The sequence below is a fragment of the Oncorhynchus nerka genome, linkage group LG25 (genome assembly GCF_034236695.1).
Source record: "Oncorhynchus nerka isolate Pitt River linkage group LG25, Oner_Uvic_2.0, whole genome shotgun sequence".
In the NCBI taxonomy this organism is placed as follows: domain Eukaryota; kingdom Metazoa; phylum Chordata; class Actinopteri; order Salmoniformes; family Salmonidae; genus Oncorhynchus; species Oncorhynchus nerka.
The window spans coordinates 23,734,464-23,760,796 of NC_088420.1; the positions used below are offsets into that span (position 1 = coordinate 23,734,464).

The 26,333-nt window shown below is 41.7% G+C and overlaps 1 protein-coding gene across 1 annotated transcript in view; it reads left to right on the forward strand.

The window, feature by feature from the left end:
* Positions 1-9,457: 9,457 nt before the first annotated feature.
* Positions 9,458-26,333, forward strand: part of mef2b (myocyte enhancer factor 2b) — a 32,032-nt gene continuing 15,156 nt past the window's right edge. The window contains exon 1 of the mRNA XM_029633443.2: positions 9,458-9,736. The gene's annotated coding sequence lies outside the window, so the exon portion shown is untranslated. The remainder of the gene's footprint in view (positions 9,737-26,333) is intronic.

A 26,333-nucleotide genomic window follows, 5' to 3' on the forward strand; every position in this document is an offset into this window, starting at 1 on the left:
GCAACAACAATGGATTTTTCACTTGGATTCTCCGGAACAATGCGTTGATGTGCTCGTCCGAAGCAGTCCACAGCCGGGGGGAAACTACACATTTCTACAAGTTAGAAACTATTCACTTTCCATTCTAAAACATGAATTACACCGGCATGAAGGCATTTTGGGAACGCTAACACAATTGCAGTAGTGCGGATTGAATTTAGAACTTCAAATACATTTTACATATGAAGAAACCATGCTCCAGAAAACAAATATTTTTATTTGTATATTATGACTTGGTTTTTATTTATGTTGGGTTGACTAGGCCACCGTCATATTTTTGGTGCAGACATGCTATTAAAATGAATAAGGATCCATCAAAATACATTCTTTAGTTCTCAATAGCTCTTTAATTAGGCATTGTCTATTTGATTAATCAATAGTAGCCTCCTGAAAATAATCAAACTAAAAGTGTCTACATTAGTTATTGTTTCGCTTATCATGCACGAGCGTCTAAAATTGCCAAAAGATGACGCAATGCCATCAGCTCGCGATTGTGCAACGCCCCAAGAGTTCCTGGGAATTTGAAATGGAGTGTCCTGCCCTCTCATTCATTCTCCCCGAAATCTCCCTCTTTGAATCTAATTAACTTTTCAGTGGTTGCCTTGGAAACAAACACTGTTTACCCAGAGAGCGCACTGCTGTTGCTCTGTTGATTTGAGGCTACTGCCTTGTGCATTCACTCACCCACCTTTCATGTTTGGTTTCTTTAGGAAACGGAATTCATTTCACCATTGACCTGTTATTGTACACTGAATCAAAATATAAATGCAACATGTAAAGTGTTGATTTCATGAGCTGAATTAAACTATCCTAGAAATGTTCTATACTGTACAAAAATATTATTTCTCTCAAATGTTGTGCACAAATTTGTTTACATCCCTGTTAGTGAGCATTTCTCCTTTGCCAAGATAATTAATCCACCTGACAGGTGTGGCATATCAAGAAGCTAATTAAACAGCATGATCATTACACAGGTGCACCTTTTTCACTTTTGTTACAACACAATGCCACAGATGTCTTAAGTTTTGAGGTAGCATGCAATTGGCATGCTAACTGCAGGAATGTCCACCAGAGCTATTGGCAGATAATGTCATGTTAATTTCTATACCATAAGCCGCCTCAAATGTCGCTTAAGAGAATTTGGCAGTATGCCCAAACGGCCTCACAACTACATGCCAGCCAGCCCAGGACCTCCACATCCGGCCTTTTCATCTGCGGGATCATCTTGAGACCAGCCACCCGGACAGTTGATGAAACTGTGGGTTTTCACAACCAAAGAATTTCTGCACAAACTGTCAGAAGCCGTCTCAGTGTAGCTCATCTGCGAAGTCGTCGTCCTCACCAGGGTCTTGACCTGACTGCAGTTTGGCGTCTTAACGACCTCAGTGGGCATGTTGCATGTTGCGTTAATACTTTTGTTCAGTTTACAGTATATTGAATTTCAGAAAATACTTGATTGACAGTAAATGTGTCCTATTGGTGATCATTGTGACCTCTGTGGATTGCACCACTTAACAAAAAAACAATGCCTACAGTTTGATTAATTAATATTCCTACTATTTCTTTCCATCATCCATATTTAGACTATGGCTATGCCTCCATTTTCTGAAGTTACTTTAATTACATGGATTCCTCCCTAGTATACAAATATAATATTTTGATTTCATGCAAACAAACATGGTTGTATTTTATCCATTCTGAAGTGTATAGCACATGTTAAACCCCTACAGCAACAAAAGTTCCAAGAAAACCAAAGCTTAATTAGGTATAATTCTATATATGTGTATGTACTGATGCTGATCTCTAGTAATAAGGGGTAAGGGAAATGTTATCTGCATGTGACTGTCTTGAAGACAGCAGGACACCTGTAGTGCAGCTAAAGCTGTTCTGATGGAGATAAGCTTGCAGCTATAAAAGTACACACAACGAAGAATTGCTCTCACATATGCACACTGACCATGGAGTCTATTTCTGAATTTGACAGCCTCACCACACATACTAAAATGGCAGCATCTGATGTTGTCGAAAGCAGAAGTGAGCAGTTTCAGGAAAACAAAAAAGAAGTCTAAATGTGAACACTTTCCAAAGGCTCCTTCATCTGACTTAGAATATACTCTCTTCATGTGATTCATAAGGCTTTTGGGGAAACATACTTTGGTCACAACACTGCGGTCTGGCCTCAGAGGCATGCAAAATATATTTGACTTATTTCTGAACACCTCCAAGATGTATGACACCTACTAATGGTCTAGTTTAGGGAGGTTTGTCAGTGAGGATGGGTGGGTGAAATCCGCAACAGTCTAGCAATCCAAAGGTTGCATGTTTGAGTGGTGTCAGGGACAACTGTAGTATTTTAGCTAACCCTGATACTAAACTTAACCCAATTCACCTAACCTGCTGCGTAAATTCATCTAACCATTTTCTTTTTAGTTCTCCTAACCTTTGTCTTTAGTTTCCCTAACCGCCAATGTAAATTCTCCCCCTAATTATCTTATGTTGTTACAGCGCAAGAAGCAACCTGGTCTCAGATAAAGACGTGCAATACTATACGTCATCCAAGTTGAATGCTATTGGACAACCGTGTAAGATGTATGATACTATACATGCATTAATTCACATGATAATGTCGACCACTATTCCATTTATAATGTAACTGAATGTAACAACAGATCTTCTCTGCCCTGTCTTTGAACCTAAACCTCCATAATGAATAACTTTTAGACAAAAGGTCAACACAGCTTCTATGATTCTTAGCAGGTGGTTTACTCTTTTATTTAAAGGTGATGGTGTCGTGTGTTTTCTCCACTGATTTGGTGAATCCAGCTGCACACAGGGATGTAGCCTATCGCCAGGATGGAAGCGGACTTCTGGGATGTTGCTAACTCTTGCATCATGAAAGGCCTCCTTGGAGATCAGTGTGGGTGTGTGTGTCTGTGATTGTTCGATGTTAATAACACTTGTCCTTAAATACTTTTTAGAAGTGTCCAAAGCAATGTGCCACCTCCCAAAATAGTCAAGAATAGTGTAGCTCACATAAATGATTGAGTAATTACCTCTAAATATACTGTATCTATTAAGATAGTATGTGGACTAACTTTTGGCATCTTTGAACTGACAAATGCATGCTATATATAATAAACCATGTCAGTACTATGTTTGGCCTAAGGGATGTGGCTAGATTATTGAAGAGTAATAAGCCTTGATTAGCTGTGTGAGTTCAGTAAAACGGTGAAAAATGTATTGTAGATCAAGCAAGCACAACCAATGTAAGTAATACTAGCTGGAAAAGTATGCATTCAATGCAGATTGTGAGAAAGTGAGACATTAAGGACAGAGGTATTGGATATTGGATGCTCTTATTGCCAGTCTATACACTCACCAATTGAACTTAAACTAAATATAAACAGCAGGAGGCAAAGGGTGATCTAAGTTACCTATCAAATTGTTTTATGTACAGTAGTGTACCATTCTTTGGAGCGTTTTATTATATTTTTTGTAATTTTATCCACCACTATCCCCTTCTGTTCTTAGGCTGTATTATTGACATCATTCATATTGAATGACCTTTTTACTGACACACAGCCAATGTACGTGAGTTAGCAAGCAAGTCAGCAAATAGGGAGCTCCTAGAATTTGCTGTGAACCAAAATGAAAGGATTATTTCACTTTTCATCATGGAAAGAAAATGGGTAATTTTTATCCACAATCCAACTTGAGTTGAACTCTTGTCATACCAATGGTAGGCCTTCATTAGAACATCTCCGACCAATAAAATGTTTTGAAAACTAAATACAGTGAACAGAAATAGATGTCTTCTCTGTGGTTTATCTATGTTTTCTTCAGAACAAGGCACAAAAAGTATACTAGTAACATATCTATGAACGACACAGACCAAGACTGGGACTACAGTGTTGTTTAGGATTGGCATGGGTCCTCAGATCTTCAAAAAGTTCTATAGTTGCACCATCGAGAGCATCTTGACTGGCTGCATCACCGCTTGGAATGGTAACTGCTTGGCATTCGACCGCAAGGTACTACAGAGGGTAGTGCATACGGCCCAGACAGTCCATCACTGAGGCCCTGCTATCCAAGACCTCTATGCCTGGTGGCGTCAGAGAACGGTCCAAAAAACTGTCAAAGACCCCAGCCACCCAAGACACAGACTATTCTCTCTGCTACTGCACAGCAAGCGGTACCAATGCACCAAGTCTGGAAGCAAACAGGACCCTGAACAGCTTCTACCCCGAAGCCATAAGACTTTTAAACAAGACTGATAAATAGCTAATCAAATGGCTACCCGGACTACCTGCATTGACACTTTTTTGCACTAACTCTCTTGCGCTGACTATACAAACACTGGACTCTACCAACATACTCACACATACTTACACTGATACACTGACACACACATACTGTACACACACACACTACACATGCCCACACACGCATAACATGCACACTGACGCCACACACACACAAACACAATTTCACACTCACCACATACACTGCTGCTAGTCACTTTACCCCTACCTATATGTACAGTACATACAGTGCCTTCAGAAGTATTCACACCCCTTGACGTTTTCCGCATTTTCTTGTGTTACAAAGTGGTATTAAAATGTATTTAATTGTCTTTTTTTGTCAACGATCTACACAAAATGTCAAAGTGGAATTTTTGGGGGAACATTTGTATTTTAAAAAATATATGAAAAGTAAAACTAATAAATCTTGATTAGATAAGTATTCAAACCTCTGAGTCGATACATGTTAGAATCATCTTTGGCAGCAATTACAGCTGTGTCTTTCTGGGAAAAACTCTCCAGTCCTTAACGATTCCAAGCATACCCATAACATGATGCAGCCACCACCACAATGCTTGAAAATATGGAGTGTGTGAAATGGCATTTTACTTGGTGCAACACCAGCCTAAGCTGTTAATATGCAATTTAAATAAGGCGTTGAACTCATGAAAATTATTTACAATACAAAAATGTTGTGAAGTTGAAACGTAACTGTATATTACAGCATCAAAGGCCTACAGTTAAATCCTGTGTGATAAGTGTTTGCGAAGTTAGGTATATCTTGCACAATAGATTCTTAATCAATTACAGTGTCCAGGTCTAGCATCTCTCTGTCACACTTGCATCACCAATTTTTTGTCAGAGAAATTGCTTTATACCATTGCATCATTTGGTATGGCCACCAATAGCTTGAGTAAAATGGAATAAGTGTCCAACAATTTTAAAGGGGAACTACACCTGCTGATTTTGCCTCGTTTTTTGGCTTGCTCCTCAAGACATGCTGGCGGCCATGACAGAAGCAATACGTGAGTTGGCTTGGGGATATGTCGGTGTTTCTTGGGTGTGTCCTTGCCACCGCCAAGCCCATCTGTCAGAACCTTGCCCGCAGCTGTTTCCCAGCCGATAGAGATACTGTGCCTATCTGCATTTTGTCTGGCGGTAATCAGGATCAGAAACCTTGGTAAACATCTTCCAGTGCGGTGTCCTGTATACAACTGTCACGATCATCATAATAAGTGGACCAAAGCGCAGCGGGATCTGGGTTCCACATCTTTTTATTACTAAGTGAAACTCACAGCAAATCAAAATAATAATCTCAACCGAAACGTGCCGCTAACAATAGTGCTAACATTCAAGTATCCATAGTCAAGATCCCACCAAACACCAAGAAGAAAATTGCTGCCTAAATATGATCCCAAATCAGAGACAACGATAAACAGCTGCCTCTGATTGAAAACCATACCAGGCCAACTTAGAAATATAAATCACCTAGATGACACACCCTAGTCACACCCCGACCTAACCAACATAGAGAATAAAAAGCTCTCCATGATCAGGGCGTGACAACAACAGGAGTTCCCTGATCCTGGTACAGAATACACAGGGTTTCTCCCACCTCATATTGACTGATACTATTCAATTCAATAATTTAAAAAAGACAACACAAGTAAAAGTTGTGTCTAGTAACATTTTAATGTACAGTCGTGGCCAAAGGTTTTGAGAATGACACAAATATTAATTTCCACAAAGTTTGCTGCCTCAGTGTCTTTAGATATTTTTGTCAGATGTTACTATGGAATACTGAAGTATAATTACAAGCATTTCATAAGTGTCAAAGGCTTTTATTGACAATTACATGAAGTTGATGCAAAGAGTCAATATTTGAAGTGTTGACCCTTCTTTTTCAAGACCTCTGCAATCCGCCCTGGCATGCTGTCAATTAACTTCTGGGCCACATTCTGACTGATGGCAGCCCATTCTTGCATAATCAATGCTTGGAGTTTGTCAGAATTTGTGGGTTTTTGTTTGTTCACCCACCTCTCGAGGATTGACCACAAGTTCTCAATGGGATTAAGGTCTGGGGAGATTCCTGGCCATGGACCCAAAATATCGATGTTTTGTTCCCCGAGCCACTTAGTTATCACTTTTGCCTTATGGCAAGGTGCTCCATCATGCTGTAAAAGGCCTTGTTCGTCACCAAACTGTTCCTGGATGGTTGGGAGAAGTTGCTCTTGGAGGATGTGTTGGTACCATTCTTTATTCATGGCTGTGTTCTTAGGCAAAATTGTGAGTGAGCTGAGAAGCAACCCCACATATGAATGGTCTCAGAATGCTTTACTGTTGGCATGACACAGGACTGATGGTAGCGCTCACCTTGTAATCTCCGGACAAGCTTTTTTCTGGATGCCCCAAACAATCGAAAGGGGATTCATCAGAGAAAATGACTTTACCCCAGTCCTCAGCAGTCCAATCCCTGTACCTTTTGCAGAATATCAGTCTGTCCCTGATGTTTTTTCTGGAGAGAAGTGGCTTCTTTGCTGCCCTTCTTGACACCAGGCCATCCTCCAAAATTATTTGCCTCACTGTGCGTGCAGATGCACTCACACCTGCCTGCTGCCATTCCTGAGCAAGCACTGTACTGGTGGTGCCCCGATCTCGCAGCTGAATCAACTTTAGGAGACGTTCCTGGTGCTTGCTAGACTTTCTTAGGTGCCCTGAAGCCTTTTTCACAACAATTGAACCACTCTCCTTGAAGTTCTTGATAATAAATGGTTGATTTAGGTACAATCTTACTGGAAGCAATATCCTTGCCTGTGAAGCCCTTTTTGTGCAAAGCAATGATGACGGCACGTGTTTCCTTGCAGGTAACCATGGTTGACAGAGGAAGAACAATGATTCCAAGCACCACCCTCCGTTTGAAGCTTCCAGTCTGTTATTCAAACTCAATCAGCATGACAGAGTGATCTCCAGTCTTGTCCTCGTCAACACTCACACCTGTGTTAACGAGAGAATCACTGACATGATGTCAGCTGGTCCTTTTGTGGCAGGGCTGAAATGCAGTGGAAATGTTTTGGGGGGATTCAGTTAATTTGCATGGCAAAGAGGGAATTTGCAATTAATTGCAATTCATCTGATCACTCTTCATAACATTCTGGAGTATATGCTAATTGCCATCATTCAAACTGAGGGAGCAGACTTTGCGAAAATGTATATTTGTGTCATTCTCAAAACTTTTGGCCACGACTGTAGAGTGCCAAGTGTCTCTCCATTCAGAGACATCAGTATCAAGCCCGTCTGTCAGTCTGGACTTCCTCACCAACCTAATTGCTGTGTTCACCTTTCTATTTCACTTCAGATATCATAAATTGAAAGTGAAATATAATGGTGAACACAGTGATCAGGCTGGTTCCATCAGACCAGGTTATGCCCTGGACGTTATATGCATCTAAGAAGTAGAAAATAAGCAACAAATTATGTCAGTTTACATAAATTATGTTTCACAATTGGGTTATCAAAGTAATGAAGTGGGTTAACTTCTGTATTTGTACGAATGATGAGCCTGTGAAAGCTGTTGCTGCTGACTGGTGAAGGCTTCTGGCCAGATACAGCCAACATGTGGCTGACTGTTTCATTCATAGGAGTGCTCACAGCGAAGGCATGTCCACATGATGCTGATGAGGGCCCCCTTGCTGGCCTTCTCTATGCTGCGTGTTCGGCTGCAAACTGGAATCCTCTCGAACAACTGCAGCAGGCAATCTTGTGAGGTGGTGTTGACTGGGAGGGCCTGTGACAGTATTATATAATAGACAGCCAAGTGGTAAATAGCATTTTGTTCTAAAGAAAGGACAAAGCTTTTTGCTAATGCACTTCACAACCAAAATTACTCTACTGGTTGTATCTGCTTGGCTTGGGAATTATCCAACTAGTTTATCAAGCAAGGTAGTTTTGAATGCAACTTTTGAATACAACTTTTCACATAATACACATTACCTGTCATTGTTGATGAGGCCACTGTGTCATTAGGGCAGTAACTCGGGTCACTATCAGAGGCCTCATGATGGCGTATCCTTTTCATAGGAGTCGAGGGGGACTGGCAACAACATAGGAGGTGTAACAAGGGTACTTGTGTCGCATTAACCACTTTCATTCTGAGGTCTTGCCTGACAAACTGTGAAAATAGCAAGTGAACAGTGAATGAAATTATTTTTGGAGGTCTAAACCATTGCAATCATATTGCTGGACATGTTATGATACCCACCTTTGTACATTTAAAATCCAAATAATTTTAGGCTTTTACTCAAGTCGTTTTTTACTGGGTGACTTTCACTTTTACTTGAATCATTTTCCATTAAGGTATCTTTACTTTTACTCAAGTATGACATTGGGTACTTTTTCCACCAAACCAGTTAGCTGTGCATCCTGCTGGAAGCATGCATGCATGGTCAAGCTGTATAGGGCTTTCAGTCTAAAACGGTCATGATCCTTTGAACGCATTGGAGGCGATGAAACAACGGAGCCCCATTCAATGAAGGGAAGCATAGTGGTCTGAGAGGCGATTTGCTGGAGGATTTTGGCAAAATTGGGGCATTATTTGATGACATAATTGTAATCCAAACCCAACCTTAATTTAGGCCTACTTGTGACGCACTGAGGTTCCAAACTCCGTTTTAGACGAGACTGACTTTATGACCAAAATTATCCTATTTACACTTTTTTAGTACATTTTGACACTAGAATACATGTTTCTGACTCATTTTGATGACAATTTGGCCGTTTTCAAAATGATTAGTTGGGTTTTAGGGCCAGTTGCTCTTTAATCTCATAATACATTTTCCTAATGTATTCCCATGTGTTATAATATAACATGTCCATGACATGTCATGTACAGTAATGTGTATGATGAAAATATCACATCTAACAATAACATAAAAACTAAGAAGCAAGCATGTCATATTGACACACACTATTTGGGGCATCAGTTGTGACAGCCTTCATTGAATTGTAGCCTTCTTTTGTAGTCTCTCGTCAACTGAAATGTTGGCTAGCGGAGGCGGATGAGTGTATCAACGCTAAGCCAATGGGCACAGCCGAGGGGGCGGTATATATGGTCATTTACAAATGGGCTGCAGCCAGCTGTTGCTGCCGGAGATGTGCGCGATGTTGGAAGGAGCGCTCCTGAATCATCATCCTCGAGCATCAAGTGGACACCTCTAGCCACGGAACTGCGTATTCTATTCACTTCAACGAGGACGAAGAGCTCTTGAATCAATTTGAGACAGGAAACAAACTAGTAATATACTCTGCTGTCGTATTTCTCAGTAAATACCGGGTCAAACGCAGAGCCTACAGTAAAGAAAAAGGGAAAAACGTGACACTGGAGAAACATCAAATAATAGGTGAGCTGAGCGCATACCTTTGTTGTTTTCCTCTGTCAAAACAACATTTAACACAGTTACTCTCCGAGTTGCCTAAAATACATGTTATATTCGGAGGATACTGTAAGTTGTTGCATAGTCACGTGCTATTACTATGTAAGTAACTTAGATAGATACTTAGGAATGCCTAACTCTGGGACAGGGCTATTATTAACCGAGTATTTTTGAATGACGTCAGCAATTCAGTCATTATTTGGCAGTCTTATTTATTATTAGCAACAACACACGCAGGCCTCACAGCTGTATTTATAGTGCTGTTGCCCAGTTGTATAATTACGTAAGACTGTCATGTGCCTGCGTATGCTGTGCTTGACACAGTATTTCACCTGATACATTTAATGGGCAATCACCAGTAGGTCTGTTTTTATTGATGGTTTCATTTTGGTGGAAAGAGAGAGCTAGTTATAACCCCCTGATAGGATCAAATATATGATTTTTCAAAATGTTAGCAAGAAGCTAATAGTAGTGTTCGAGCAGTTGAAAAGTGAGATGTCATCCAATGAAGTAAAAGTAATGGAAAAAGTAGGCCTAGGCTAATGCTTGCATGATAAATAGTAATACACGTTCATTCTATAGCTGTATCCCACTGAGTCACACCTCAGTCAGATCATATTTGTGTTAGAATTGAAGATGAAAGGAAGGGGATAGCAAGAGTAATGCCCCAAGTATACCCAACAAGACATGACACTTTCAGCTAATTTATCTACACATCATAATAATGACTGACAAATATAACATTTATAGTGTGCATAAATAATGGATATTTGGGGTGAGGGGTGTATTGTGTGTGTTGTTATTTCATTCCCATTGCATGTACAACATTTTGTTAAGTAATGCATATGTTATGGCACATTTTTAAATGCTAGAGAACATTTATACACTGTTTGTTGTAAGCACTACATCTATTGTAGATGATGCCGGTGGCTTAGTGGGTGTAAATGATACTGTCACAATAGGGAGGCAAGCTTTTCTATCCCGATGGAAAGATTCTCTGTGCTGCATATATGTTAAGTGGAATCTGGTCCAGTGGCTGTTTAAATGCATTTTCTTTATCCTTACACTTTAATCTCATTCAGTTTTGCAAAAATCTTAACTAGCATCAAAGCATTGCCAACAGAGCGTGTGCAAACAACAATAGAAAGACACACATTATGTGGTTAGGATCCATAAAGAAAAACATGTATTCAAAGTAGAATATTTAAGAATCAACAGTTTTCTGTCAAATACGGAAATATTTCCAATGTTCAATTGCAACAAATATGTGTTTATTGCATACTGAACAGTTCAAATTATTTGCATGACTTGACAACCTCTGTGTTTGTTATTCTTGTGGTCAAGTTGCTTTTCCATGGACAGCAATATGTTTGTTCTGAAAGAGAGCATCGTTGACCTCTTCGTTTCATAATAAAACCACAAAACTTGGTCACTCAGTATTGAACCTGCTGCCCCTTGTGCAGTCATCATGAGTACCTCACTGTCTCTCTCTGAAGTTTTCTAAGCTGACACATGACAGTATAGTCTTGACATGACACTATGGTCTCTGTGGTCATCAAAAATCCCAAAGCCAGTCCAGAAAAATGAGTTGTCCTACCCATAGTGTGTTTCTATTCTGTCTCAATCCAAAATATCCAGGAAATTTAATTATCTCCCGTTAAAATTAGCCAAATATTTTCACACCTCAGTTTTGCAAAGGTCCAGCCAGGGAGTGATTGAATATGACGAAGCGTATGAACTTTCTGACCCTGCTATATCACTAGATTTTAAATACACATGGGGTAAAATTTCGATTTTTCAACCATAAATCAGTCTCACAAATTTATACGGTATAAAAAATATATATATTTCTGTCTTTATCCCAGATTTCATGCAAACCTTAATGTGTGATACATTCAGCAATAAATTAAGTGTTATCTTCATGCCTCACAAGTATTTTTTTACATTTCAAATTTGTATAATTGAGGTTTGTTGATGATAATTGTGTAAAGTAAATAAATGTTTGCGTCGGCATGGTTGCCTTGGCTCAGGGGCTTTATGTATTGGGTTATGCAAATAGGATTCCTGCCTGCTATTTTGAGACCTGGTTTCTCATCTTGACATTGAGCTGAAATGACTGGCAGAAGCATCAACAACTAATACCGAAAAAATGTGTTGGGCTTTGGCCTGGTCAGGTGCCATATGCTCTGCTTGTATGCTCATTTCCAGCTAATATTGTATGGTAGTTGGATCATACTGTAACCCAAACCTATGCTTCTCTATTCAAAGTTATAAGCCTAAAAGGGTAAATATATAGTTATTGCAAAGAGTAAACATTAGCACAAAACATATTTATTTTTAATGGAATGTGCATGACACAGTTATTATCGTTGTGTAAAGATACAGTAAGTATCAGTGTTCATGAGTAAGTTCCCATTTAACATTCACTGGAATTAACATTCAGTGTGTTAGTGAGAAGTAACGCCTCTGTATCAAGTCCCCCACTCATGAAGTAGTGCTACAGCTTTGACTGGTAATGACACAACAGTGTGTTGTTGGTGTTCACCCCGTGTTGTCTCAGTGAGACACTCAGCAATTAGTCTTTACCTGTCTCCAGGGACTGCAGGGTGTCTTTGGGAGAGAGAGCCTGACTGTGTTAGAGGCCTGCTCTGTTAGTGTGTAATGGTCTCGTTTCCACTGTCTGGCCTCCGGGAAGATGTCAGAGGAAGCTGCTCTCGGTCGCTAGGAGCTGTAGACCCTGTATGTGTGCAATTATTGCACTATTCCCTCAGAACAGCCTCAATTCATCGGGGCATGGACTCTACAAGGTGTCAAAACTGTTCCACGGGGATGCTGGCCCATGTTGACTCCAATGCTTCCTATAGTTGTGTGAAGTTGGCTAGATGTCCTTTGGGTGGTGGACCATTCTTGATACACACAGGAAACTGTTGAGCATGAAAGATTCAGCTGCGTTGCAGTTCTTGACACAAACCGGTGCCTCTGGCACCCACTACCATACCCCGTTCAAGGACACTTACATCTTTTGTCTTGCCCAGTCACCCTCTGAATGGCGCATATACACAATCCATGTCTCAATTGTCTCAAGGCTTACAAATCCTTCGCTAACCTGTCTCCTCCCCTTCATCAACACTGATTGAAGTGGATTTAACAAGTGACATCAATAAAGGATCATAGCTGGTCCTGGTCGTAGATACCAGGATCTCTGGAGTGTAAAAAGGTGTATCTATAGGGTCATCGGAAATTAAGACCATAAAATGTGGTCATTAGCTCCCAAGGCAGCCAAATGTATATTCTCATCAACACTCCAATGATTTTACAGACAGTGAAACTCTTGCTGACAGCTACATTGCTGTCTTACTTGGCTGTTTTTAGCCTTTTTGAGACCTTGAGCAGCAGTTGTCATACAGACTGCATCATCCAGAATTAGGTGACATTAGGCGTGTGCTGGTTTGCTGGCAGTAGTGGTTTGAGAAACATTCAAAACCACTCTGAGAAGGCCAAGTCCTCACCGTTTAGGGGGGGGGGGGGGTAAATGCTATATTTGCCTGGCTGTGTGAGAGGGGGGGTTGTCTGTGGTGAGAAGTTATATCTGAGAGAAAGGAACTTTTAGTAAACCCCTATGTGATAAAGATCTCTGGCTTCTCTTTAGCTCAGATCCCCCACTTCCCTCTATTCTCTTAATTTACATCTGAGGTGAGATACTATCTTCTGCAGAAGAAAATGTAGGCCTGCTACACTCCAAAAAAATGCTGGTTTGTTTGGTTGACTCAACTGCTGGTTTGTTTGGTTGACCCAACTGCTGGGTTGCAGGCGTTGGTTCACTTAGTTGGGTGCTTTTCTATAAAAACTGCTTGGTTATTAGTGCTGGGTTATTGAGATATGACCCAATGGGTCAGATCAGTAGGCTCGAGGCGTAGTTTAGTAGGGGCGTGGCATTCGGACAGTTCTTTTTAACCACCCATGAGGGTAAATGTCATTCCTGTTCATATGTTCTGTTGCATAGTTGTCAAATCAAATCAAATGTATTTATATAGCCCTTCGTACATCAGCTGATATCTCAAAGTGCTGTACAGAAACTCAGCCTAAAACCCCAAACAGCAAGCAATGCAGGTGTAGAAGCACGGTGGCTAGGAAAAACTCCTCTTCTGGCTGTGCCGGGTGGAGATGATAACAGAACATGGCCAAGATGTTCAAATGTTCATAAATTACCAGCATGGTCAAATAATAATAATCACAGGCAGAACAGTTGAAACTGGAGCAGTAGCACGGCCAGGTGGACTGGGGACAGCAAGGAGTCATCATGCCATGTAGTCCTGAGGCATGGTCCTAGGGCTCAGGTCCTCCGAGAGAGAGAAAGAAAGAGAGAAAGAGAGAATTAGAGCGAGCATACTTAAATTCACACAGGACACCGGATAGGACAGGAGAAGTATTTTAGATATAACAAACTGACCCTAGCCCCCGACACATAAACTACTGCAGCATAAATACTGGAGGCTGAGACAGGAGGGGTCAGGAGACACTGTGGCCCCATCCGATGATACCACCGGACAGGGCCAAACAGGAAGGATATAACCCGACCCACTTTGCCAAAGCACAGCCCCCACACCACTAGAGGGATATCTTCAACCACCAACTTACCATCCTGAGACAAGGCTGAGTATAGCCCACAAAGATCTCCCAAGGGGGGGGCGCCAACCCAGACAGGAAGCTCACATCAGTGACTCAACCCACTCAAGTGACGCACCCCTCCTAGGGACGGCATGAAGGAGCACCAGTAAGCCAGTGACTCAGCCCCTGTAACTGGGTTAGAGGCAGAGAATCCCAGTGGAAAGAGGGGAACCGGCCAGGCAGAGACAGTAAGGGCCGTTCGTTGCTCCAGAGCCTTTCCGTTCACCTTCACACTCCTGGGCCAGACTACACTCAATCATATGACCCACTGAAGAGATGAGTCTTCAGTAAAGGTTGAGACCGAGTTTGCGTCTCTCACATTGGTAGGCAGACCATTCCATAAAAATGGAGCTCTATAGGAGAAAGCCCTGCCTCCAGCTGTTTGCTTAGCAATTCTAGGGACAATTAGGAGGTCTGCGTCTTGTGACCGTAGCGTACGTGTAGGTATGTACGGCAGGACCAAATCTGAGAGATAGGTAGGAGCAAGCCCATGTAATGCTTTGTAGGTTAGCAGTAAAACCTTGAAATCAGCCCTTGCCTTGACAGGAAGCCAGTGTAGGGAGGCTAGCACTGGAGTAATATGGTCAAATTGTTTGGTTCTAGTCAGGATTCTAGCAGCCGTATTTAACACTAACTGAAGTTTATTTAGTGCTTTATCCGGGTAGCCGGAAAGTAGAGCATTGCAGTAGTCTAACCTAGAAGTAACAAAAGCATGGATTAATTTTTCTGCACCATTTTTGGACAGAAAGTTTCAGATTTTTGCAATGTTACGTAGTTTTAAAAAAGCTGTCCTTGAAACAGTCTTGATATGTTCGTCAAAAGAGAGATCAGGGTCCAGAGTAACGCCGAGGTCCTTCACAGTTTTATTTGAGACGACTGGACAACCATTAAGATTAATTGTCAGTTTCAACAGAAGATCTCTTTGTTTCTTGGGACCTAGAATGCAGCATCTCATGTTTTGTCTGAGTTTAAAAGTAGAAAGTTTGCAGCCATCCGCTTCCTTATGTCTGAAACACAGGCTTCTAGCGAGGGCAATTTTCATATTTCTTGTTTCATTGAAATGTACAGCTGTGTGTCATCCGCATAGCAGTGAAAGTTAACATCATGTTTTCGAATGACATCCCCAAAAGGTAAAATATATAGTGAAAACAATAGTGGTCCTAAAACGGAACCTTGAGGAACACCGAAATTTACTGTTGATTTGTCAGAGGACAAACTATTCACAGAGACAAACTGATATCTTTCCGACAGATAAGATCTAAACCAGGCCAGAATTTGTCCGTGTAGACCAATTTGGGTTTCCAATCTCTCCAAAAGAATGTGGTGATCGATGGTATCAAAAGCAGCACTAAGGTCTAGGAGCACAAGGACAGATGCAGAGCCTCGGTCTGATAACATTAAAAGGTAATTTACCACATTCACAAGTGCAGTCTCAGTGCTATGATGGGGTCTAAAACCAGACTGAAGCATTTCATATACATTGTTTGTCTTCAGGAAGGCAGTGAGTTTCTGCGCAACAGCCTTTTCTAAAATATTTGAGAGGAATGGAAGATTCGATATAGGCCGATAGTTTTTTTTATCGGCCGATAGTTGGCTTTCTCAAAAGAGACTTTATTACTGCCACTTTTAGTGAGTTTGGTACACATCCGGTGGATAGAGAGACGTTTATTATGTTCAACATAGGAGGGCCAAGCACAGGAAGCAGCTATTTCAGTAGTTTAGTTGGAATAGGGTCCAGTATGCAGCTTGAAGGTTTAGAGGCCATGATTATTTTCATCATTGTGTCAAGAGATATAGTACTAAAACACTTGTGTTTCTCTTGATCCTAGATCCTGGCAGAGTTGTGCAGACTCAGGACAACTGAGCTTTGAAGGAATAAGCCGATTTAAAGAGGAGTCCGTAAACTGCTTGCTAATAATCATGATCTTTTTCTCAAAGAAGTTAATGAATTTATTACTGTTGAAGTGAAAGCCATCCTCTCTTGGGGAATGTTGTCACATGTGAAGGTTGGATATTTAAATTTTTGTAGTTTCAATGATGCTTACAGAAGTGTATGAGCTTCCTGAAATTCTATGTAAATCCCATTGTTGGGATGCAATAAGGTGGTATATCTTATTATAATACGTAATAAATAAATCAAAATATTAAAGAAGAATGTGTAAAAAAAAAGAAAAAGGGAAAAATTGTCTTTGCTTCATGCAAACTTAACCTACATTTATTCTTATTGGTTGCCAATAAGAGCTTGCTGAAAGCCACCCCCCTACAAGCCACACCTCATGAAAATACACTAAAGATTGCATTAAAAAAGAAACAGCTGCTAGGTCAACCCAGCATGAGAGTAAAAAATATCCAAATGATGCTTAAATTAACCCATGTTTGGGTAATCCCAACATCCCAACATGTTGGGTTATTCACGCAACCCAGTCATTTGGTGTGTTCTTGGTGGACGTCTTGTTTATGCAATCCAATATTAGAGCAGTTACTACTAATTTGGCCCAGTATCTGTTACTAGTACGCTGCACTATAGGTTTATGAGACTTGTCTACTTTCTAATTCTGTCAGTCTTAATAAAGCGGTATTATTCGTAAAGAGTTTTCATTCATAGAACATTTTGTGAGTGCCAACGATGTATGAATGAAAACATTGATTCTGTTGTGTTTTACAGTTTGATAGGTGAGAGTGTCTTGTCTGTAGAGGCCAGTGGATACTTTATAAGGTAATGATAGGTGCACAGAGGTGGATTCCTCAGAAATGCCCATAGTGCCCGTGTGCCAAGCATGGGCGAGGGGGCAGCGGGCACTCTGGGGGACTCTGGGGGTCGTGGGAACACCGGCACCATATCCGTTCACTCACAATTTGGATGTGACCTCTAAATATAGAGGAGGTCATACATGCCCAATATGAGAGGAAAACGAGGGGAATATTCCTCTGGGCTTTGCATCAGTAGAGACAGTACAGTTCAGTCAGCTGCTTAGACAGCCTGCAGCTACGGCCAATCCAGCTGAGGATAGGGATGCAGAGAGCTGCAATAGGCCTCACTTTCTGATCTCAACAATCAACTTATCTCAAGCAATAAAACACAAACATTTTGTGTGATATACGACCGGTTTTGTTATCACTTACTTTGCAGTAAGGTGCTGAATGTGATTTCTTGATCTTGATCTGTAACTTATTGGTGTGCTAACAATACAAGCATATACTGTACCTTAAAGGGCAACTCCACAACTTTTCAACCTCAAACTCATTATCTTCAGCACCATACCAGTGTCTATAATACAGTGCATTAGGAAAGTAGTCAGACCCCTTCCATTTTTCCACATTTAGTTAAAAAGTGCATGTCAGAGCAAAAACAAAACCATGCGGTCGAAGGAAAAAAATCGAATCAAACTTTGTCACATGCGCCGAATACAACAAGTGTAGCCCTTACTGTGAAATGCTTACTTACAAGCCCTTAACCAACAGTGCAGATGTAGGTAGGGGTGAAGTGACTATGCATAGATAAACAGTGAGTAGCAGCAGTGTACAAAACAAATGGAGGGGGGTGGTGTCAATGTAAATAGTCCGTGGCCATTTGATTAATTGTTCAGCAGTCTTATGGCTTGGGGGTAGAAGTTGTTAAGGAGCCTTTTGGTCCTAGACTTGGCGCTCTGGTACCGCTGTATGTGAAAACGGCGTGTTTCTATGATCTGTGGTTAAAACGGGAAAAAAGGTCTTAAAAAATGTTTCTCTGTGACATCTGCCTGAACATGGGAGAAGAGGGGGTGGTTTGCAACTTTTCCTGGTCTAAAACGCACTTTATTTTCTTTTGCTGTATTCCACCAGGGCCTGTGTTCGACCTTACAGGGAGCTGGCTGGTGTACACTGGTCCCGGGGTAACCCAGACTAGGGGAGTGCCAGCCCTGCATGGGCCTGCTCTAACTTTAGCCCCTATCGCCTCATCAGGGTATAAATAAATAGACTGCCATGACGAGGGGGAAGGGTTAAAGAAAACAGATGACATTTTCCCATACTGTATGGTGGTTGGTGCTCTTATTTTGATACGGTTGAGTGACAGCACTGTGTATGGGCCTACCCTGCACAGAGACTGTTCTCTTGCTTTGTTTGCTCTTTTACATATGTCTATCTCTAATAAGCTACCCAGGAAAGGGCTGAAAATAATATATTTAGCCTTAGAAATAAGGATATTCTGTCATGTTGTTTGGAATAATGATGGTCGGGCCAAGGTACGTAGAGTTCCACATACTTTTAATGAAACAAGTGAAACTTAAGCAAATACAAAACAAATAAAGAATAAACGAACTGTGATGACAATGCACTGCTAACAGGCAACTAACATAAACAATATCCCATAACCCACAGGTGGAAAAAAATGCTACTTAAGTATGATCCCCAATTAGAGACAACGATAACCAGCTGCCTCTAATTGGGAATCATACAAATCATCAACATAGAAAATTAAACCTAGAACCCCACATAGAAAATATAAACTAGAACAAAAACCCCTAGTCATGACCTGACCTACTCTACCATAGAAAATACACGTTTTCTATGGTCAGGACGTGACAGTATCCCCCCCAAAGGTGCGGACTCTGACCGCAAAATCTGAAACATAAAGGGAGGGTTGCGGGGGGTTTCTAGTGTCTGTGGCAGATCTGGTGCGGGGCGAAGTACCCGCTCATCCTGCAGATCCAGCCATGGACCATGAAGTTCCGGACCGTTTACCTTCGCAAGAGGTTCCGGACGGTGAAACGTCGTTGGAGGTTCCGGACGGTGAAACGTCGTTGGAGGTTCCGGATGGTGAAACGTCGTTGGAGGTTCCGGACGGTGAAATGTTGTTGGAGGTTCCGGACAGTGAAACTACGTTGGAGGTTCCAGACGTTGAAACATCGCCGGAAGCTCTGGACTGGGAACTGTCGCCGGAAGCTCTGGACTGGGAACTGTCGCCGGAAGCTCTGGACTGGGAACTGTCGCCGGAAGCTCTGGACTGGGAACTGTCGCCGGAAGCTCTGGACTGGGAACTGTCGCCGGAAGCTCTGGACTGGGAACTGTCGCCGGAAGCTCTGGACTGGGAACTGTCGCAGGAAGCTCTGGACTGGGAACTGTCGCAGGAAGCTCTGGACTGGGAACTGTCGCAGGAAGCTCTGGACTGGGGATCGTCGCAGGAAGCCTGGTGCGTGGGGCCGGCACTGGTGGTACCGGGCTGGTGACACGCACCTCAGGGCGAGCGCGAGGAGCAGGCACAGGACGTACTTTTCAACCTCAAACTCATTATCTTCAGCACCATACCAGTGTCTATAATACAGTGCATTAGGAAAGTCAGACCCCTTCCATTTTTCCACATTTTGTTAAAAAGTGCACGTCAGAGCAAAAACAAAACCATGCGGTCGAAGGAAAAAAATCTAATCAAACTTTATTTGTCACATGCGCCGAATACAACAAGTGTAGCCCTTACTGTGAAATGCTTACAAGCCCTTAACCAACAAGCTCTGGACTGGGAACTGTCACCGGAAGCTCTGGACTGGGGATCGTCGCAGGAAGCCTGGTGCGAGGAGCAGGCACAGGACGTACCTGACTGGGAAGATGCACTTGAGGGAGAGTGCGAGGAGCAGGCACAGGACGTACCTGACTGGGAAGACGCACTTGAGGGAGAGTGCGAGGAGGAGGCACAGGACGTACTGGGCTGTGGAGACGTACTGGAGACCTGGTGCGTATAGCCGGCATGAATTGTTCCGGAACTTTAACACACTTCTCAGGACGAGTACGGGGAAATGATTCAGGTGGCACCAAACTGACAACACGTTCCTTTGGGCAAAAACCTGTGCATCCTCCACCAACTCAACAACTCTCCCATTTCTCTCTCCTCCAAATTCTCCTTCTCCTCCCAGACTGGCTCTGGTTCACTCCTCGACTCCGCCGACTGCTCCATGTGCTCCCCCAAACATTTTTATTGGGGTTTCTGTGTCCTTCCTCCCCGACTTCGTCGCTGTCCCTCCTTCGCTGCTTCCACCTGCTTCCATGGCAGGCTCTTGTCTCCTGCAATTATTTCTTCCCATGTCCAGGATATTCTCTCCCTGATCTCCTCCAAAGACCAGGATGCCATCTCCTCCCGAGCATGCTGCTTGGTCCCGTTGTGATGGGATATTCTGTCACGTTGTTCGTAATAATGATGGTCGGACCAAGGTGCAGCGTACGTAGAGTTCCACATACTTTTAATGAAACAAGTGAAACTTAAGAAAATACAAAACAAATAAAGAATAAACGAACCGTGATGACAATGCACTGCTAACAGGCAAGTAACATAAACAATATCCCATAACCCACAGGTGGAAAAAATGCTACTTAAGTATAATCTCCAATTAGAGACAACGATAACCAGCTGCCTCTAATTGGGAATCATGCAAATCATCAACATATAAAATGAAACCTAGAACCCCACATAGAAAATATAAACTAGAACAAAAAACCCTAGTCACGCCCTGACCTACTCTATCATAGAAAATACAGGTTTTCTATGGTCAGGACATGACAGGTTCATGAAATCAATAACTTGCTGACATCAGATAATATGAATATATTAGCCATTTCTGAAACTCAGTTAGATAATTAATTTGATGATACAGCAGTAGCAATATAAGAATATAACATCTATAGAAGAGACAGAAATGCTTTTTTTTAAAATGTTTTTTTTAACCTTTATTTAACTAGGCAAGTCAGTTAAGAACAAATTCTTATTTTCAATGACGGCCTAGGAACAGTGGGTTAACTGCCTGTTCAGGGGCAGAATGACAGATTTGTACCTTGTCAGCTCGGGGATTTGAACTTACAACTTTTTGGTTACTAGTCCAATACACTATCACTAGGCCACCCTGCCACCCTGGGGGGGAGGTGTTGCTGTATATATTCAGAGCCATATCCCTGTAATGCTTAGAGAGGATCTTATGTCTAGTGTTATTGAAGTGTTGTGGTTACAGGACTCTCGGCATATCTAAAGCCTTTTCTTTTGGAGTGTTGCTATAGGGCACCAAGTGCTAACAGTCAGTATCTAAATAATTTGTGTGAAATGCTTGATAGTGTATGTGAAGTAAACGGAGAGGTCTACTTTCTTGGGGACCTGAATATTGACTGGTTTTCATCAAGTTTTCAGCTCAACAGGAAGCTTCTCATTGTAACCAGTGCCTGTAATCTTGTTCAGGTTATTACTCAACCTACCAAGGTGTTTACAAACACTACAGGAACGAGATTATCCACATATATCGATCACATTCTTACTAATTCTGGAGAACTTTGTTCTAAAGCTGTATCCATACCCATTGGATGCAGTGATCACAATATAGTGGCTATATCCAGGAAAGCCAAAGTTCCAAAAGCTGGGCCTAAAATAGAGTATTGAGATCATACAAAAGATTTTGCTGTGACTTATGTGGATGATGTTAAAAATATTTGTTGGTCTGATAAGGAGCATCCAGATCCTGCACTTGATGAATTTATGAAATTGCTTCTTCCAATTGTTGATAAACATGGACCTGTTAAGAAACTGACTGTTAGAACTGTTAAGGCTCCATGGATTGATGAGGAATTGAAAAACTGTATGGTTAAAAAAGATTGGGCAAAAGGAGTGGCTAATAAGACTGGCTGCACACCTGACTGGTTGACTTACTGCAAATTGAGAAATTATGTGACTAAACTCAACAAAAAGAAGAAACTGTATTATGAAGCCAAGATCAATGATGTAAAAAATTATGGAAAAAAACATTGTACTTTAAATAAAATTATGAGCAGAAAGACAAGTTCAACTCCATCTTTCATCAAATCAGATGGCTTATTCATCACAAAACCATTTAATTATTATTTTATTGGCAAAGTGGGCAAACTTAGGCAGGAAATGCAAACAACGAACAGTGAGCCATGGTATTCATACATAAAGAAACAAATAATGAAAGAAAAGCATTACAAGTTTGAATTTTGTAAAGTTCGTGTGGGAGAGGTGGAAAAATGATTGTTATCGATCAATAATGACGAACATCCTGGCATTGACAACTTAGATGGAAATCTAGTGAGGATAGTAGCTGACTCTATAGCCACTCCTCTCTGTCATATCTTTAATCTGATCCTAGAGGAATGTCTTTGTCCTCAGGCCTGGAGGGAGGCAAAAGTAATTCCACTGCCCAAGAGTGGTAAAGAGGCCTTTGCTGGTTCTTGCTGCTAGCTCTTAGCAAACTGTTGGAAAAAATGGTGTTTGACCAAATACAATGCTATTTCTCTGTAAACAAATTAACAACAGACTTTCAGCATGCTTATAGAAAAGGGCACTCAACATGTACTGCACTGACGCAAATTACTGATGATTGGTTGAAAGAAATTGATAATAAGAAGATTGTGGGAGCTGTAATGTTAGATTTAAGTGTAGTCTTTGATATTATTGACCATAACCTGTTGTTGAAAACCTTGTGTTATGGCTTTTCAACCTATGCCATATCTTGGATGCAGAGCTATCTATCTAATAGAACTCAAAGGGTTTTCTTTAATGAAAGCTTCTCTAATGTCAAATGTAAAGTGTGTTGTACCACAGGGCAGCTCTCTAGGCCCTCTACTATTTTCAATTTTAACAATGACCTGTCACTGGCATGTGTGTCCATGTACGCTGATGATTCAACCATATACACATCAGCAACTACAGCTAATGAAGTCACTGGAACCCTTAACTTCTTACGGCTGAAATCCCGTAAACTGGATTGATTTGACAACAGCCAGTGAAAGTGCAAGGCTCCAAATTCAAACAACAGAAATCTCATATTTAAAATTCCTCAAACATACAAGTATTATACACCATTTTAAAGATAAACTTGTTGTTAATCCCACCACAGTGTCCGATTTCAAAAAGGCGAAAGCACACCATCTGATTATGCTAGGTCAGCGCCTAGTCAGAGTAAAACATTCTAGTCACAGAAAATCATTTTCCAGCCAAAGAGAGGAGTCACAAAAAGCAGAAATAGAGAAAAAATGTATCACTAACCTTTGATGATCTTCATCAGATGACACTCATAGGACTTCATGTTACACAATACATGTATGTTTTGTTCGATAAAGTTCATATTTATATCCAAAAATCTCAGTTTACATTGGCACGTTTATGTTCAGTAATGTTTTGCCTCTAAAACATCTGATGATTTTGCAGAGAGCCACATCAATTTACAGGAATACTCATCATAAACGTTGGTAAAAGATACAAGTGTTATGCATAGAATTAAAGATATACTTCTCCTTAATGCAACTGCTGTGTCAGATTTCAAAAAAGCTTATTGGCAAAAGCACACCATGCGATAATCTGAGTACAGCGCTCAGCCACCATACAGATACCCGTCATGTTGTGGAGTCAACAAAAGTCAGAAATAGCATTATAAATATTCACTTACCTTTGATTATCTTCATCGGAATGCACTTCCATGAATCTCAGTTCCATAATAAATGTTTGTTTTGTTCGATAAAGTCCATAATTTATGTCCAAATACCTCCTTTTCATCCGCTCATTTAGTTCTGTACTCCAAATGCACAACGCGAGCACAGTCCAGACGAAAAATCAAAAAGGTTCTATTACAGTTCGTAGAAACATGTCAAACGATGTATAGAATCAATCTTTAGGATGTTTTTATCATAAATCTTCAATAATGTTTCAACCGGACAATTCCTTTGTCTTTAGAAATGAAAAGGAACAGAGCTAGCTCTCACGGCCACGCGAGACTTAGCTCAAATCAAATCATCAAATCAAATTTGATTTGTCACATACACATGGTTAGCAGATGTTAGTGCGTGTGTAGCGAAATGCTTGTGCTTCTAGTTCCGACAATGCAGTAATAACCAACAAGTAATCTAGCTAACAATTCCAAAACTACTACCTTATAGACACAAGTGTAAGGGGATAAAGAATATGTACATAAAGATATACTTCCGGGTTGGAGCGAGCGGTCGCATCTGCACTCGGTCCGCAGGTAGTATTACATTTCATTACATTTCATTATAGTACAACGGTTTGATTTGTCTAATCTTAGCAATTTCTTCTTAGCTAGCTACATAGCCGTCTTTGTATCATAGATAATTGCGTAATTATCGTATTTCGTCGTCCTAACGCAGTCTACACTGCCCTGCAGCTAGCCAGCTAGCTAACGTCCACCGTTAGCTAGTCCACCGTCTACCGATTAGCAGCACAACTATTACACTCAACTGAACGACTTGATTGGTGTAGTGTTAGCTAGCTACATAGTTGTCTTTGCTGTCTTCGTATCCAAGATAATTGTGTAGTTAGAGTGTGTAGTTTTAGAGTGATTATTAATTTACCGAGGTTAGCTAGCCAGCTATTTGTCGTCCTTAACGTAGGAGACACTGCTAGCTAGCCAACAGCTAGCCAACGTCTACCGAACAGAACTTCCGCACTCAACAATCCGGTCGCATTTCGCTTCGCTCCACAGGTAGTATCACATTTTTCATTTCATTTCATTACAGTACAACGGCTTGATTTGTTTGATCGTAGCTAGCTACACAGCTAGCTACATAGCCGTCTTTGTATCAAAGATAATTGTGTAGTCTAGAGCGATTTCCTAGGTTAGCTAGCCAGCTATTGTCGTTCTTTTAACGCAACGTAACGTAATCAACACTGCTAGCTAGCCAGCTAGCCCCGAATAGCAGCACAGTAGAAACTATTACACTCAACGGAACGACTTGATTAGTGTAGTGTCAACAACGCAGCCACTGCCAGCTAGCCTACATAGTCAACAACGCAGCCTCTGCCAGCTAGCCTACTTCAGCAGTACTGTATCATTTTAATCATTTTAGTCAATAAGATTCTTGCTACGTAAGCTTAACTTTCTGAACACTCGAGACGTGTAGTCCACTTGTCATTCCAATCTCCTTTGCATTAGCGTAGCCTCTTGTGTAGCCTGTCAACTATGTGTCTGTCTATCCCTGTTCTCTCCTCTCTGCACAGACCATACAAACGCTCCACACCGCGTGGCCGCGGCCACCCTAATCTGGTGGTCCCAGCGCGCACGACCCACGTGGAGTTCCAGGTCTCCGGTAGCCTCTGGAACTGCCGATCTGCGGCCAACAAGGCAGAGTTCATCTCAGCCTATGCCTCCCTCCAGTCCCTCGACTTCTTGGCACTGACGGAAACATGGATCACCACAGACAACACTACTACTCCTACTGCTCTCTCTTCGTCTGCCCACGTGTTCTCGCACACCCCGAGAGCTTCTGGTCAGCGGGGTGGTGGCACCGGGATCCTCATCTCTCCCAAGTGGTCATTCTCTCTTTCTCCCTTACCCATCTGTCTATCGCCTCCTTTGAATTCCATGCTGTCACAGTTACCAGCCCTTTCAAGCTTAACATCCTTATCATTTATCGCCCTCCAGGTTCCCTCGGAGAGTTCATCAATGAGCTTGATGCCTTGATAAGCTCCTTACCTGAGGACGGCTCACCTCTCACAGTTCTGGGCGACTTTAACCTCCCCACGTCTACCTTTGACTCATTCCTCTCTGCCTCCTTCTTTCCACTCCTCTCCTCTTTTGACCTCACCCTCTCACCTTCCCCCTACTCACAAGGCAGGAAATACGCTCGACCTCATCTTTACTAGATGCTGTTCTTCCACTAACCTCATTGCAACTCCCTCCAAGTCTCCGACCACTACCTTGTATCCTTTTCCCTCTCGCTCTCATCCAACACTTCCCACACTGCCCCTACTCGGATGGTATCGCGTCGTCCCAAACTTCGCTCTCTCTCCCCGCTACTCTCTCCTCTTCCATCCTATCATCTCTTCCCTCTGCTCAAACCTTCTCCAACCTATCTCCTGATTCTGCCTCCTCAACCCTCCTCTCCTCCCTTTCTGCATCCTTTGACTCTCTATGTC